The sequence below is a fragment of the Pseudopodoces humilis genome, chromosome 3 (assembly GCF_049639895.1).
Source record: "Pseudopodoces humilis isolate 2021_Gansu_Grassland_sample_001 chromosome 3, ASM4963989v1, whole genome shotgun sequence".
NCBI lineage: Eukaryota > Metazoa > Chordata > Aves > Passeriformes > Paridae > Pseudopodoces > Pseudopodoces humilis.
In genome coordinates this window covers 40,350,214-40,368,184 of record NC_142202.1, presented here as the reverse complement: position 1 = coordinate 40,368,184, position 17,971 = coordinate 40,350,214, and positions in this window count along the sequence as shown.

Below are 17,971 nucleotides of genomic sequence, written 5' to 3'. Positions count from 1 at the left end.
TCACTCCCAGCCAAATCAAAAGCCACAGAAGAGGAATTGTGCAGAGGCTCTTTATAAAGCTCAGAGCTCTGCATGGGCTCAGAGCAGCACAGCTCCTTCACCGTGCACCGATGAGCTGTGAGAGGATGGCTGCACCACTGGCAGGGACAGGAGCATCCTCTGGCTTCACATGCCTGGTCAGATGTGAGCTGTTCCTCTTGTGTGGGGCTGGGACACACAGCAGGGGCTGGGAGAACTGCTGCACCTGCTGAGGGTGTCTGGTGCTGTTTCCTAGGTTTAACTGAGAAGTTCCCCATGAGGAGGAGACCACAAGCTCCACAGGAGAAGGAAGCAGTGGCACCTCAGAGGAGAGTAATCGTTGCTTAAGATCCATCCCACCAATGCCAGTTGTAAGGAGTTCTTCACAGAGGAGGGCCACGTGTAGTTCTATTGGAAATTATAGAACTGTCAGTGTTTCTTCAATTTAAAAAGAGTGAGAAGTCTAGATTGGAATCAAAGATGAGAACCACTACAGCCTGAACTATTCTCCAGTCTGGGTCCAAGTGCTATATTTCAGAGCCCCCTCTGCAGTGCCCTGGGCTGCAGTCACAGATCTGATGGCTGAATGCAGATGCTCGTAACCACTTGCCCGTGAAGCATAGGTAGCTCCCAAAGAGATGTTTAAAGTGCCTGTGTGAGATCCCTTTTGATTTGGGATTGCAGATATTTTGTTTGCAATTACATGCAAAGGCAGGCACCGTTCTGCTCTCACTGATCCTGCAACCACTTGGAAAGGAAAATGTGCATTGCAGTATCCCCTGTGGAAAATTCCCTTCAGATTTCCCATAGCTTGCCTCACAGAAAATAATAAATAAGAGGAGTTTATGATTTACCTGATTTACCAGATTTGTGATTTACTAGACCTTAACTTTATATTTTTATTGTTTTGTTTTAACTTTCTAGTCACAGCAGAACAGACAAAGCGAAAAGAAGTTTCTGTCCCTCCCTTCAGAGCATAACTATGACTCACAAAGATCATGCATTCACTTGGAAATATGGTGCTGCATCACTCTCACTCTACAGCAGCAATAACGTACAGAAACTGCACTGATGCTTCAGGCATCAGATAACCTATTTACTGGCAGGGAGGGCCTAAACTTGCACAGCTGTTTTCACCAGTTCCTGACTCAGAATACAGCAGGGACCTCTGGCAGACTCAGGAACTACTTAAAGGTTTAGTAATCTGGTCCAATCCATTATTTATATTCTTTTCTTCTTCGATGTAAAAACTACAATGCTAGAAGAGCATAAGCATCATTAGATATGCAAGACACTATAAAATGCCTAGGAAAGCATTTACAACACCTCTCTAGATGCTGTACAATATCCATGATGACAGTACCCAAAACAGTGCAGTTGTTGATACCAGCAAGAACTTTCTGCCAGTAATCATAGACCGTGTAGAAACCAATGCTGGTATAAAAAGAGACATTTTCCTAGAGGTTAATACCTATTGAGATTCAAGAGTAAAATATTACTTTTCTACTTCAAGGTATTTCAGTTCAAACAGTCAGGCTTAGGCTTCTCTGTTCGAGGTCATCCTTTCACATACGGTGTAACCGGAGCATAAAGATAACTCAACAGGAACATGAACAAATTTTCAGGAGAATTGCCAAGAGGGACGTGAAGAACATTGTGGAAAGAGCATTTCTACCCTAACTTAGACTGCTGATTCTGTAATGGAAAGCTGTAAAAGTCTGAGGTTCAGCATGGGCTGATGCTTAATTCCAGACATAGACACCCACTCAATTCTGCAAAGGAAAAGAGCATAAAATATGTTGGAAATGGCACCATAGGTAGGAGTCAAATTGTAAATGGAAAGGGATATTTTCTCCTCCTTTTTATTGCAAGCAGCCTGTTTTATCCTAGCAGTTTGTATTTGGACTACATTTCCAGACATAAAATTTATGTGGCAACAAGGCAGCTGAAGAGGTGGTCCTTTTTAAAACTCTTTTCTTTTAAAATGGTATTTCAAAGTGAAGATAAACACTGCTTGAGGTAGAAAGCCTTTCTGCAGCTCACCATCTGCCATTACACAGGGTATTACAAGACTTATTGGCTTTACTTAACTGTTAATGAAAGACTACCATCAACAGCTGCCATCACTCCCACTACAGATTGTAATAAACAATAGCCCATTTGGCTAATAGCCCTCATTCTCCTGCTCTAGAGCTAGGTATATAGCTAGGGAGCCCACAAGGAATCAGTAAAATTGAGAGACAAGAAAAAATAGCTTGAACTCTGTGATTGATTTTACTTTGCTGGAACTGTGTTTTTCCCAGCCTTGAAAGCCATCTTAAAAAAAGTGTGTAGATACATAAATATATATATATATATATATAAACTGTGGGGGCATTAAAATTACTCCAGTTTTCATTTTCCTTGAAGTCTTCTTTCCTATTGAGCACAGTGGGAGAAGGGATGGTCCACCAGCTGAACATAAAAAATCCACTCTACTTTCATGAAACTAAGAATTTATAATTGGGTATATATTCACTTTCAGACTCCAGAATTTTGCCTTTTTCAGACTTTAGATTTTTTTTGCCTTCTGATGTCTTTTCACAATTCAGCTTTGTTTTACTCCACTTTTAATTAAGCAATGAAATATTTTCTTCATTGTTTCTGAGGTTTTTTGACTCAGGTCTTTGCTTCTCTTTAACCATCTCAGTGAATTTACCAGAGTCTCAAGGGTTTGCCAAAATTTCTGCTGGAAATTTGGCTGATCAATATCAATTTGGCCAGTCTTATTTTCAGACAGAAGAAATCCAACTTTATAAAATGTCTTCAAACATCTGCTTGTAGTTGTTGTTCATAATCCTAAAGTAGAGTTCTTTGTTACTCACCCTTAGAAGAGCAACAGAAGTGGATCATTGTAAGCGTGATGAAATAATAGTGTTTAGTTTCATGCAACACTGTCATAAAATTAGTAAGACACACACTCATGACTCAACATCTCCTCCAAATGAAAAGGAAAGCTCCACCCATGTATTTCACAGGTCAGTGGGATGAAGGATTGGATAACTGGAACAACCAGCAGCTCTGCCATGACATGCACATGAGCATAAATCCCAATGGAGATGGAGATACAGAAAGCACAGAGCTACAACAGGGGCAAGCTCTGCTTTATCCAAACTTCACTTAGACCTTAACTGAGACATTGTAGAGAGTAAATGACCAGGCTAAGAATAGCTTTAGAGATATGGGAAACAAGCTATTCTAGAACAGTTGGCTATTTTCAGGCTCTTGTCTTGTTTCCTTTACTTATCTACTATATTTTCAGTTTCTACTTTGAGAAATCCCCACCACTTAATTCCAAACAGTTGGCTATATTTGGAATTATAAATTTTCACTTTCATTTCCATTGTTCTTCATCCTGTACAAGAAGAGTTGAGTGAGCAGATGAGCAATTTTTTTGAGCATATGAGACTGGCAAGACCAATACTAGAACAGTGGAATCAAATCTGTTGTCTAAGTTTTAAAAAAAGATATTTGAAAATTGAAAAATAAGTATAAAGGAGCCAGAAAAGTTTTGAGTTGGCCAGGGAAAATGTGTTTCACTGGGAAAATGAAGATCACTGTTAGAACAAGGAAGTCCAGATAAAGGGACAAACATCAAGAACTTATTTGAAAAAAGTATACAAAAATTATTTTCCTGGGATAAATGAGAAGCTAGAAAACTCTAGAGTAAACGGAAAACATTAAAATTTTATGTAGTTAGGTATAAATAAACTTTATTTTCAGTCTTTCCTCTTACCAGCCTCATCCCTAGTCTCTCCAGTAAGGGACACAAATGCATGGAATGAACTACCAAAGGAAATAGCAACTCCTGCATATTTGACATCCTCAGATGAGGATCAAATTTGCATTAACCAAACAGAAGTTACTGAAATCAGTATGGAAGTAACTGCATGAAGTTTGGGGGCCTTTTATAGAGAAGAAGTCAAACCCAGAATATTTCATGGTCATTTTTGGTTTAACATCTGTAATTACCCACATCATCCAGCATATGAGATATATATATATATACTTAAGCGTTTTATTGACAACTTGAAATGCTACAAAGAAGTAAACATTCAATGTAGTGAGCATGAATTCCTGGTAATTCAGATGTCTCCAAACAAGAACTATGTGTAACACTACAAAGGTATTCATGATCACTTGTCATAGTACTATGTACTTTGGAGTCTTTTCCAAAGTTCTCCCGTTTGGCACAGTACAGTACTCCAATGCTTGGCAGGAAAGCAAACTGAGACACAGGGGACACAAGAACTAAATAGGAACACCTAAACTTCCATCACTCTCTCCAGCCACCTGCAGGAGTTTTGCCTTTATACCTTTTACATTTTTGAAAATAGGGGAAAGGAACATTTCTCACCTTTGTAATATATTTTGTGTAATTTAAGTGAAGAATTATATCCAGTTGCCACACACTTTTGTTTGTTTGTTTTTATGCTGGGTTTTTTTTTGGGGGGGGGGGCAGTTTACTTTGTTATTTTTTTTAATCTGTCCATACCACAGGAAAAAAATGAAATCTGAGTGCTAAACATCTGAAATACTCTAGGCAGGAATGGATTTAATGGGAAGATTATTCCTTCTTTCCCTGAGATCATTTCATTTGTTTGAAAGCATGAACTACTTCATGTAACATGGTCCCAACTTCAGAGCTGGATCAGACCTGCCCACAGCATTAAGAAAACCTCTTATTTTGTGAAGTTGCTCTGAATGAAGGCACCCACACATTTGCTTTCACGCCACTGAGGCTGAGGCTTTCTGTATCACTCCAGAAATGCAGGCACTGTTAAGAACCACAAATGCTGCCCAGAGTGCAGATAAAGTCAGAGTTTGGTTTTGTAAACATTTGAACCCCAAACTATCTAACAAAAAGTGGGCTTTTTCAAATAATTTATCTGGGGTGTTACTCATATCTAAAAAGACTATGGACACCTGATTTTCCTTGGTATTTCAGTCACATTTTTGGCATTAGAACTGTCAGAACATGTTGCAATCACTCAGATGACTAATACATTGAGGTATTTTTGTGGCTGAGGGCTGGAATACTTCCCACATTTCCCCTTTTGTCTTTTCAATAGAGATGGATTATCCTTTTCTTTCTCATTCTCTGTTAAGTCCCTAAAATGTATACTTCATCAAAACACAATGTCCAAGGATGTTAAGAGCTATAGAGCATCTACAGTGCTCCCTAAATTGGACACTGTGTAATCTGCTTTTCTGGGAGCTCATCGTCATGTGAGGATGAACCAGGAATCAGCTTACAGGAACAGGGCTTTGTGTGTTTGTTGTCCCAAGACCAGCACCACTTGAGCTCCCCTGCTTGCAGAACGGGAAGCTGAGGCCAGAGTGCTCTCAAACCTCAGAGGCTGGTGTCAGCCAGAATCCTGGTGGTTACCCAGAGGCTCTTCAGGCTTGCCATGCTCAGAACAGGCATCTTCTGAGATTCATCTCAGCAGAGATCAAGTACAGCCCCATGAAAATAAACTCAGTTTCTAAAGTACTGTAAAAATGGTTCTTCATTTTTTTCCCCCCACATAAGAGCCATCATAGATATGTCTAGGAAACTGAAATTCAAAGTTCAACCTATGGCCTTATATTTCCAAATAGTCAAAACACTCCCTTTGTCTCTTCTCCCCCAGTCCAGCATTGACTTCTGAAGGCAAATCTTAATTTGTCCCACAGAAGAAGAACCACCTTTATTTAAAAGATTGCACAGCCCTTCATTTGATATTAGCTGTACATGAAGCACAGATACCAATGACCACTTCAGTTGTCTGACAATTTGTCCCCATCTGGGAGGCAGGTGAGCTTACACCTCCTACTCAACTTGCACTGACCTACCAGCAGGCACCCTGCGTGTCTGAAGGGGGACAGGCTGCACAGCAAAGGTTATGTTTTATAGGCTTTACACTTGAACAAATTGGTGCAAACCTTAAATAGTCTTGCTCTTGTTTTGGGGATCCAAAAGTTTTGGGATTTTAGCTCAAGACAAAAAAGGATTGTATCTTGACCAAACCCCAAATGTTTACAAACACGAAAGGATTGTATCCTGATGGGCAGAATGCAAATTCTATTCTTTCTTGGTCTTCTGCCGTTTTGCTCCTCCTTTTGTCCAACAGCTTTCTCTGAAACACCTCACAAGAGTTATTGCCTTCCTCTCCTCAGCTTTTGCCTGGACATGTGCAGAGGCAACCTTTGTTTTATGGAGGTGTGGAAGGTCACATTAATCCCTGTTTTCTGTTACAGAATGAAATCTTTGTTGCTGAAAAGGCTTTGGCACGTGCCACACAATTTCTTTCCAAGGATTTTGTACTCTGTGTGGACTTCATTCTTTGTGGACTTTATTCTTTGTGGCAACAAGACAATTTTTCAAGTCCTTGTTCCTTCACGCCAAAGCCCTGATTGCACAAAAGCTTCTGGACTCACTCAGGTAAGTCATCCTATAGATTTCTGCTGTGAGTAAAGGTAGTCGTACAAACAAACATGCCATGGCTTTGCACTCTTCTGACATATTTTGGGCAAACACTGATGTCCTTTTGATATAAATCCAGTATAGGTCAGTTTAACAGATTTTCTTTCCATGCAATAAGAATGGAAATACTAAGCAGAATAATAAATAGCATAATATTAAGTAATGTTATATATACTATATATATAAGCTATATAGGTTATATATATAATATATAATATATATAATATATATATAATAAATAAAATATAATAAAATATAAAGCTATATATATATATATAATACAGCTGAAAAACCTTACTTTGTAACACAGTGGTTGATGTTTTTATTAGTAACTTCAATCATAAATATTTCCTCTTTAGAGTGATCAGCATCTTTAGGGCCTTTTGATTATTATCATATTGTATCCTCTCGGGTTTTGCTATAATGTGCTTTGCACTTCTCTAAAAGTTTTCATCTGAAATCATAAATTACTTTGCAAGCATGAATTCATTAAACCTCACAATGTCCCTCTGAGAAAGCTGTTTAACAATACACCCACGTTGTGGATACGTAAATTCTGGCACACAGATACCAAGTAATTTTCCCAAAGTCGCAGAGTAAATCAACAAAAAAGAACAAAAAGAGACTTTAAGGGACACATGCTGCCAGGTCACACAAATATAAATATGGAGAAACATTTTCATGACTAACACCGATGTTACAGGTAGCCACTGATCTGGACCTAGCTTGAGGTACCCCGTCCCATACTGTACATATGCCATATCCTGTTTCCCATACAAGATGGTACCACATCCCATGGACTCCTCCTCCTGATCTGTTTTGATCAAACTGCTGTGACAACCATAGGGTAGCATCACTGCCACTGCACAGCAGTTTAGATGAAAAGAAAATAAAGCTTTTGGGTTTGCCTATGCAGGAGCTTTATTTCTTTTTCTCTGGCGAGAATCATCCCCATGATGAGCTGGAGCAAAGGAGCAGGAGAGACTCGGTGGCCGCAGCAGCACAGCAGCTGCAGCTAGAGCCTCTGTCCCTACCTACAACCAGCCCTGGCAATGGATTATTTCATTGTACTCCAGATCCAAGAGTGCCTAGACGATTTGTGGGTGGCCCATTCCTGTAAGTGCTCAAGAACAGGCTGGATGGGGTTTTCAGCAGCCTGGTGTTGTGGGTGGCATCCCTGCCCATGGAGGGGTTGAAACTAGATGTTCTTTAATGCCTCCTCCACCCCAAACCAGTCTATGATTCTGTGACTGTATCTCTTAATGTCCAGGAGTCTATTGTTGACTCTTTGATCAGCCCTAAAGTGTAAAAGGACCCCAGGATACAACGCAGCTTGGCAGAGACAGATAAATTCTCACTGCCAAAGCTTGTTTCTCCAATGAAAACACTGCAAGAACATGAACATCTGACATGGTGACAGGTTTTGTGGGTCTTCTCTTCTGCTCAGGAATTGAACTCACAAGCCAGGCATCAGTGCAGGGAGGGTGCAGTGCCTGTGCAGCGTCACAAGTTCTGCAAATGTAGACCCACGAGTTTGGGTATAGATGAGACAGTCTGCACCTACTGCGCTGGTTGAAATCAGTGGGTCCTAAAGGTGTTAAAATATCTCTCCAAACTGGATCAGCTTTGTCAGCTAATTGCTTCAGGTAGAATTACACCCAGTTAACAAGGGTCCAAGCACTTTCAGAGCCCCACTTGCTCTCTCTCAGAATGCAATCTCAATCCCAGCTCAACCTTTCCTCTCTTCCTTTTTTCCTCCTTATTTTTCTCTCAAATGCTACAGAAATTGTTTTCCTGGAACATGAAAACTAATGTATGCAAACTGTTGCACAGTATTACCACTGTTGTGATGCCACTATATTGCTGAGGTGGTTAATTACCAGGATATTGCAGTTTGTCTGCTCTCTATCCTCTTGTGCTGCTCCTAAAAGGAAACAAAGGAAACAACATCAGAGAGACAAAGGCAGAACTCAGTCCCCTATTAATAATCACCATAAAGGAAATAAAGGATTAAAGGCCTTTTGCAGCACACATGGCATACAGCTTTGTATGGCACAGATGTTGAAGAGGTTCTTGGAGCTGTGTCTGCACCTGGCCAAGTTATTCATCAAAAGATAAACCTTGAGATCCTTGCTTAATTTACGCTGAATTGCTGTAATGCCAAAAGGAATTTCACAGCAGTGATATCTAAGTGAAAACCAAGGCCAGTGGCAAGAGCATTGCTTGGAATCACACAATGCCTCTAGTCCTGATTCTGCCACTTTCATGCAGCTATCACGTTTGCAGGTGACTTTAACTGCTCTTGCTCTCCTTGTTTGTAAAAAGAATGGTAATTTTGTCCCTCAAAAAGTATTTTGGGATTTACCTTAGCACTGAAATTCTAATTTCCTGGTGTGTCTCAACAGGGCAATATGTTCTCAGTGACTGAAAAGCCAGGTCCTCACAAGAGGTAAGTAATATCATCAACAGACTTTTCACGCTCTCTGCAATCAATGATGACTTTTCTGAAAACCAATGACAGAGGGTGGTCCTGAATAAAAATGACATAATTTAGCCTTAGGAACCATACTGAGACTTGATAAAAAAATTAAAATCAAGAAGCCCTATGGATTCTAATGACTGTGTAATTTTTAGAGCTGCTCTGCTGGATTTAATAGTAATTTTAAAAGGATGGTTAAAACTGCCATGTTGAATGCACAATTGCTTATTGCATTTAAAGGGTATTTATTTTAAAATTGTTTCCATTGATCTCATTCAATCTTGTTATGATCACACTTGGGCTGGTCCTTCTTTGTTTTATAGGACGCTTCCATAAAGACCAGGCTGTCCCTGTAGGTGACATCCATTAAAAAGGGTCAGTTGCTTTGAAATAAAGAGAAAGAGATAATGAGAGAGCCCAGCTCCCACCGAGGGGGTAGCAGCATCCCCCCCTCCCGTTATCTCCAGCCAATAACACTGTGATGAGGTAATGCTTCAATTCAGCTCTCCAAGCAGCTCTTCAGTGGTTTGGAAATCTCCTTAAAGGACACACAACTGGAAGGCTTCCCTCTCTCTTTTGCTCAGCAAGCCAGCATTTGAGTCCTGACCTTTACATTTACAGGGAAAGGGGGGCAGTGAGGAAGTGTGCCAGTGCTCAGGCTTTCCTCCTCTTCTGTCTTTTGTAACATGTAAGCGAGTTTGAAGTGTTTTACTCATGCAAGTTAAACAAATTCTAAGCAGGTGGTTTGGTTCCTGCTGTAGACAAACCCCAGGATGGATTGGTTCCGAAGGCTTCTGAGTAAATTTAGGAAAGTTCAATTTTTATATAACTCACAAACCAGTTCACTATCTTTTCATCATCCTAATAGAACTAAGGTAAAAAAAAAAAAATAAAAAAAAATTGTGACTGTATTTAAAACACAGCAGTGGGGGAAAGACCATGGAAACAGCTTTGTTTTCCTCAGCTGGTGATGTATTCTGCATGCATTTCAGTTACGTCTGCGTGTTTCCCTGGACAGGAGGATCAGCTGCTGCCTCCCTATGCAGGTGGTGTATGGGGCAGGCTGTGCTCCCAAAACAACAGAGCTCTGTCAGCTAAACCTTGGAAGCAGACTGAAAATTACAGACAACATTTTGGGAGGAAGGCAGTAATTCCCCTCTTCCCCTTTCAGCTCCCTTTCAGGCTGCCTCTGCAGGCTTGTGAGAGTGGAAGACAGCATCTTGTTACCAACTAATGTACTTGCTGAGAAGTCAGGACAAGGAAAGGAGGAGTTGTGCCCAACAAGCCTGGTCCTGGCCATCACTGAAATCCCCCTGTGCCCAGAGCAAAAGCCATCCTGGTGGCATTTCCCCATCACCCCCATGACTGCAAGAGTGATTCAGAATGGATTAACTGCTCTCTGTTCTTGCACATCACCAACTGGATAATTGTCCTTGGCTGGCCAAACATTTTTAAGTGCTCATTTTTCTGTTACAGAAAATATTTCTCCCTTCAATTAAGTGCAATTACCCTAACCATCTCTTTTAATTGTTGTATTTCCAGAAGATATATTCCCTAGGGGCTTTCTTGCCAACCAGAATGTATGTTTTTTAGGGAATTATATTGACCTGCTGGGGCTGACATCCACCTTTCATCTGCAGCAAGCCTGTATTAAAACTTCATGGACATGGAAGCTGGATGGCTTATGGGCATGGGGGGAGGGGGTAGAAATGGAGATCCAGAAACACATATGTGAATAACAGTTCTGTCTCTTGAACTAGAGCCAAAATTCCACAGATGCTTAGCTGGATGAGTCCATATGGAGCCTCTAGGGCTGGGAGCCATGGATATGTTACTCATTGTTGAGATGACTTCCAGTATAATTGCTGAAGTAGCCCCTTTTATCTCAGCAGGAGTTACAGTGCTAGAGATAACACAGCTTGGCTGTGATTTTACTGTACATCCAGACTGACAAGGGCAGTGGGAAATCAAAATCTGCTGCCACTTTCAGCATGTGAAATCAAAAATCAAAATCAGCTCCAGTGTGATCAGGAGGAATCAAATAAGTGGGGACATGTTCCATCTTTGCAGCACATGTGCTTCAGTGCACCCCGATACACAGATAAAAGTCCAGTGAAAAGAATGGAATGAACATGAACTTAAGGAAAACCCACCTCCAGTGTTGAGTCCAATAGCCCTTCTTCTTAAAGGCAGGAAATGCACTGGCTTTGTACAGCACATTTTGAGAAGATTCAGATACAGGAGATAAAACAGCTTTTGTAAAATTAAAAAAAATAAAATAGAAAAAAAAAGAAGAAAAAAGGAAAAACTGTTCAATGAAGCTTGGAAAAGGAATTTGAACTGTTCTTCAATTTCTCTCAAATACACTTTACAGTAGGCTTTTAAATGTCTACCTTCCTTCTATCTGTAGTCAGCTTGGTAAAAGATGTCTTTTCATTGCACAGGGGTTCCTCCCTTGCCTCTTCCCTTTCTTCTCATACAGTGAAAAAGGCATTTTGAACAGATTTCCTCACTTATCTCCACTGCATTTGTTTTCCAACATGAATGTAGCATTACTGTTGGCAGTACAACTTACCTCCTCTGCACCAAGCAACACAGCGTGAGTGTGTCACGGCAGAGCCTTGACAAAGAAGCTCTTCAAAGTGTTCACTAATACCTAAGTTGCAGCACTGAACATTGCTGAAAATACTTGTCCATCCACTCCTGGGGGTCCTGTTCTGTAAAAGAACTCTGCTTTCACATTTGTGTTGTCTCTGCAGGAGCAGCCATGTGCTAATTGAAGGATGGTTTAGCCTGTCTGGGGTAGAGGGGGTTATAAAAAACCACCTGAAAGATGACAGCTGGAAAATAAACAGCCAACTCACTCTTCCTGCCTTTTGGCTTACTACTTAACTTGATCATTATTCTTGAAGGATACTCCAGAAGGGAAACTGGTTTCTCCATGCTCCAGAAAGAGTGGAGAAGCATAAAAGTACATTGCAAAGTGGGATCATCTGAATTTTCTCTTGTTTCCAGCAGTCTGGAAAGGAACTCAGCCTCTAAAATTCAGAATCAGATCCCGATTTTGATGCTTCTCAGTTGTCGTAGGTTTTTAAATGAGCAGATCTGGACCAGTTCATGACAGGGATGGACCCATGCACACTACCCTGATCAGCACAGAAACCGACTGTCACTCAACCTATATAGATGTGCCAGGATGACATTTGATTTGGGACTGTGTTTGAGTTAAAATTTTTATCTTCAAGAATGATTCCTCCTACAGGGGAATACTGTGAATAAGACCTGATGGTAACAGGGTTTGATCCCTGGATCATCTACAGGTATTTAAAACTTTAATTCTGAGGAACTGCAAAAACTGTCACTTCTGGGGGAGGAGGAGAAGAAACAAAGTCAGTCACAACCAAGAGGGGAATATCTAGAAGAAAAAGAAAAATATTTTTTGGCAAGTGGCAAGATAAGAACTAAGTCACCCAGGCCAAGAGAGTCAAAATATATACAAGCTGTCATGAGAAAATAATGTTCAGAGGAAGGAGGATGATATACAGACATCTAGTTTGCATGAACAAGGATAGACACATGGAAGAAGAAAAAGACTGCAAAAGAAGATGATGGGGCAAATAAAGAGTGATGGGAAGCAGCAAAGTCAGTTTGTTTATTGAGGGGAAAAGCTTGCGCCTGACGATTTGGAGTACATCACTTTGAGGAAGACCTATTGTATCTTAGTGGGACCTGCTTTCCTGAAATGCATGAGCTCTCAGCTCCTGATGGTCAGGGGTGCTTTAGAAAGGCAGAGAATATCATAAGTGGGTTTGACCTCCTCACATAAAAGAAGATAAATTGCATCACTATTGCCTCAACTGCCTCCTTGAAGTAGAGTTGGCTATGACTTCCCCAATTCAGAAGGAAAATGGGAAATTTTGATATAGGAAAGAGGCTCCTTATGCCTGAAAGAACATGCAATTTCAGGATAGGCAGTTCAGCTTCTATAAATGGGATTTTCAAGGGGTTAAAGAGCAGGGTGCAGGTTGGATATGGCACAGGAAGGAACCATGGACATTTATTAGCAAGGAAATGGCCATTGGTTAGGAGACTAAGCTATCACAGTCAGAAGGAGGAATAGCAAATCCTAGTCATCAGCTATTCTCTGTGTGACTATAAGCAGGCTGTAGCTGCAGTGCGTTTCTCATCCCATTATCCTGTGGAAAATACTTCCCCCACTCAACACAACTTTATTTGTCCATTACATAAGAAGGAACAGTCATACCTTGTCACAGCTCTCCACCACACCTGCATCCACCATTAGGGCTACAAAGTGTCATCTTGCATTTCATCAATCTGACCTACAAAAAACCCTAAACATTTTAGCTCTATGATTACAAGTGAATCTTTCTGTCCTTATTTCACATAACTTCTTTTGTCACTACTGACAATATTTTATCTTTCTTTCTCCATATACCTTCAGCACTACGTGCTGATGTGGAAGCACCTCTTCACAGTCCTTTCACTATATGCTATACTATGTCTGTGCTTTCCATCAGCAAAACAATCTACCTACTGAGATCCTTTGCCCTGCAGAGGTGACTATTGCACCCGTGAAAGAAGACGAGATAACAGTAAGAGCAAAGGTAACAAACAACAAGGGGAATCTCAGTGGCCACAGAAACTGTATGTCTGAAAATGAGACAGCACTGACCTGGTCTTCTAAATAGAGACATCATCTTTCATTTTGACTAATGAGCTGTGTGCCACAAAATGAGCAGACCCTGGGATTCAGCTGCACTGAATAACCTCTAGTGCAAGCTGCACTAATAGGTAAACATCACCTGGTGAAGAGGGAACAGGTTTAGCAAGCACAGCAAAAGTTGCTTATGATTATTACATGAGAGAGGGAAACAAACAGCATTTATTTAAAAGGATGCAGATAAGATGTTTTTCAAAATTCTTAAAATAACCATCTGTTATTTTTGTTTACTGTTTTCCCAAGTCAGCTCATGGAAGACTGAAATTGAAATATGGTTCCCTAAAAACCTCTATGCTCACCATTTAACAACCCTGACTTTGTTGGGCTGTGACAGTGGGGATCAGTTTGAGATCAGAGGAGGACATTTGTGCTTTGTGCCAGCAGTGAGTGTGTTTTTTAATGGGACACATTTCAGTGGCACAACTTAATGGCCCCACAAACATTGCCAAGGCAAAAGGATCAGACACTGACACAAAAGCCAAGAACAACTGGCACCAGAATTTTTAGTTGTCAAAAGTGATGCGAGAATATTAAAAAATATGTACATCTGTAAGCTTCACTGCACTGGTGAGCTATTCCTAGCTCACCTATTCCAGGTGGCTGGAAGAAGGACTAGCTTCTAGGATTTCAGGATATGCAGCAGCATGTTAAAGGAAGACTGAACTTCCATTAATGTTAATGGAAAAGCTTTTATTATCTTCAGTAGTATGGACACAGTCCTAGCTGAGCCAGCCTTGCTAGGCACTCTGAGACAGGCAAACCCAAAAGTTCATGCCTTAAAGTGCTGCCTGTGTGCAGCATGTAAGACAAGGCATGGTGCTGGGGGTGGAGAGGCAAGCAAAGGACAGCAGCAGATTAGTTTGAATCCATGGGGAGAAGCAACAAACAGAATGTGATACTCCAGACTGGCCGGAGAGAGAGCAATATCTGTCCTGCAGGGGAAAAACATTCATCTGAGATTCAGATTAGTTAAGAACAAAAGGCATGAGTAATATAGTCTTATTTATCCCAACTGTTTCATTCATTCCTGTTCCAAAGGAAGGAAGTAAAAACAGCAACTGATAGAGTTTTTGTGGCACTGCTCATTTCAAATTAAAAACAGACATTTAAACATTTTGGTACAAAGGATAATTTATACAGTGGTCACTGAACCACTGAAATGCAGCCTCTGCAAGAATAATATTGTTTGAAGTGGCAGAGGGAAAAAGTGGTTTTGGTGAAGAGATGATGAAACAAATAGCTGTTCAAATGAACAATGTCAGGAAGTGCCCTGTGACTGCACAGGACTGGGAGGCCCCCTTCACCTAAGCCAGCATCCAGAAGACACCTGCACAACACACCATTGGCTTCAGCTTCCCTGTGGAGAAGGGGTGGTTGAGTCACAAAAAATGAAAGGTGTTTTCTTCTGAAAATATTTCCTTCCTGCTGATATAGCCCCTAAGCCCTAGGAGGACATGAAGGAGGGACAGGCTTAAGTAGCATCCAAATATAGAATTTGGGATTGCCAAACCAGAATAGCTATTTCTCAAGGGACCCCAATGTGTAGTAAAGGCCTGCTGTGATGTTAATACAAAGGCAGTGATTTTCTCCTTCTTAATAATTGGCACATGACACTTATCAGAAATTGTATTCAGCAAAAGAGCCATTAGCTCTCTGCACCTCAGCATTCACGTTGCCAGCAAGATACTTGGTTCCAACAATAAAATTACTGAGTGCTCCCTGGATGAATGGAGAATGGCACTTGGCTGAGAAGGGCACCTGTTTTATGGCTTGTCTCAGGGCTAGGTAGTATTTCTATAGCCTTACTGCTCCCTTGGGGTGTAGTTTAGGACGAAAGATGAAGCAGGACAACATGGAGACTGTGCAACCAAATGAAGAGGTTTGGCTTTTCTAGGATGTCTTTCAAGGACAAAGCAGAGAGCAGGAAAAAAGTCTTCAAAGTAGAGAATGAGTTCCTAACATCATCTGAATGAAACAAGCTTAGTCTTATTTATGCTGTCAGGATATTGACTTTTTAAACAGGTCAGTTGAAGAAGTAACCAAGTAAAAAGAGAGGACTCATTGCTGAATACTCCTTTTATTCTCCTATTTCTATCTCTGTGACTACAAGCTGTTTCCTGATAGCTGAAGGAGATGTGTCAGCTGGTGCTGGCCTATGACTCATGGGGACTGCAATGGGCTGGGCAAGACCTCAGTGGCTTCACTAAGTTAAAATTCTTCCATTACAGGAGAAGAAAAGAGCTGGAAGACATTCCTGACCAAACCACTGCTCCACCCTTCCCCTGCCTGAAATACCACAGGAGACAAACCCTGTGAGGAGAAAGAGAAACCCTGAGCATCCCTGGGCACAAAACCCTCCTTGGGACTGTTCATTGTAGAGGATGGGGTTTTCTTATGTGCAACATGGATAGCAAGCTCTGGAAAAGGACTGCCATGAGTATTGGGCCAAGAGTGATGCTCAAGGGTCACACAAAGCCTTCAAAATCTCTGAGGAGTTCTTCCCATGTCCATTTACCTGTAGTATCATCATGCCCCACCAAAACAGCAGTGGGGATGCTGCTCAGCATGAGATCAGAGGCAGCCACCATGGGCCAGTCATTTGGAGTTTGTCATAACCAGTGCTGGTTGCACCAGGCACTGTCCTGGGAGGTCTCTTGGAAAAGGCTCTCTACTTTAAAAACCCAATTTAGGCATAACAAAACCTCAGCTATTTCCATCTTACACCAGACTGGATTAATCCTTGGGGGAAAAGTACTTTATATATACACAATATATAGATATCTATGCCTTCTGTGAGTGACTGCCTAATTGCCCAGTGGGTACTGCTGGCAATTTATAAGCATATTATGCATGCTTCCCCAGCACTGAGGGCTTGCTTAATACTGGAGATCTCTTGATTGTCATCAAGAAATAGAGATGTCCAAGCTCCTTTTTTCTGCCAGGGTCCCTCAGCCTCAGACAACAAAATAATATTTTATTTGTGGTACATAAAAAAAAGACAAGCAGTGCTCAGCTAAGGTAACATTTGCACATATGTAGACGTGTCAGATAGCTAGCTTTGCTTCATTTTCTCCCACTTTCAGAAATTAAACTTCTGGGAGGCATTGGCAACTTTTACATGACATTTGACTTAAAAGGAAAAAAACAACACACTCAACAGTGAGTTTGATTGCAGAATGATTATTGTGTGACTCACCCCTTTTTGTGTAATAATGGAGAGTTTATTAAGTATGCACTTGGGCTCTGGGCTGCCCACCTACACTCAATTTCCTCTGACTGTGGAATGTCCTTTGGCAGCTTTGCAGCTAACCAATACCCCAGAGTCTGAGGAAAACATTACAACTTGTATGGTATTATTGGTCTAAAGGCTGTGGGTTCATATTTCAGCCAGCCAGCACAAGATTACTTGTAAAACACAACCACACCTTTTAAGAGAAAAGAATTCATAGGACCATGATTGGAAAATGTGTGCTCAGATAATAGAGAGATGAATACATTAGAACTTCTAGATAGGTATCACATCAAAAGGCAAGTTTTTCCTTTCTGCACCACAACAGTTTGGCTCACAAGTCAAGCAGCATGGCAGCTAAAAGAGGAGCCTGCCTGGATACAGACCTGTATTAGGTGACACACAAGTGTAGAGTGAAACACTGCTTCTTAATTCAGCTACCAGGGTGCTGTGCCCTAATGAACATCCACCACCCTACCTCCTGCTACCAGTGAGCCTGTAGAAATCCCTTGCTGGACATTCAGCGCATTTCTTGTCAGAGCAAGTGGAGGCTGCTGTAACAGTTTTGTCCTTTACTTCTGGCATCCATTAGCTGGATGTGTATAAGCCATCCTGGAGAAGAGACCTGTGCTTCGCCTGTTTGTGGCCTGCACAGTCATTCAAAGTAAGCATGACTGTTTGCAAACCAATCACCTTTGGTTCACTGAGATTTATCTCATACTTTTTAAGCAATTCAGTCCTCCTACATACAACTTTTCCTGGAGTCTCTTCTAAGGGAACTGAGGTAGTCCCCTCTGAAACCAGGGCTTCTCCTGTTGTGCCAGTCTGGTCCTGTTCTTAGCCTGTTCCAGACACAGCACAGACATTAGCTCTAAAACCTGTTTTTCTTCATCACTTATGTAGTGAGAAGAAGGGGTATTCTGCTTGACCTGCTGCAAAGCTAAGCACTTTATCAAAAACAGCTCCATACTTACTACCCGTAAACCCTAAGAAGATTTC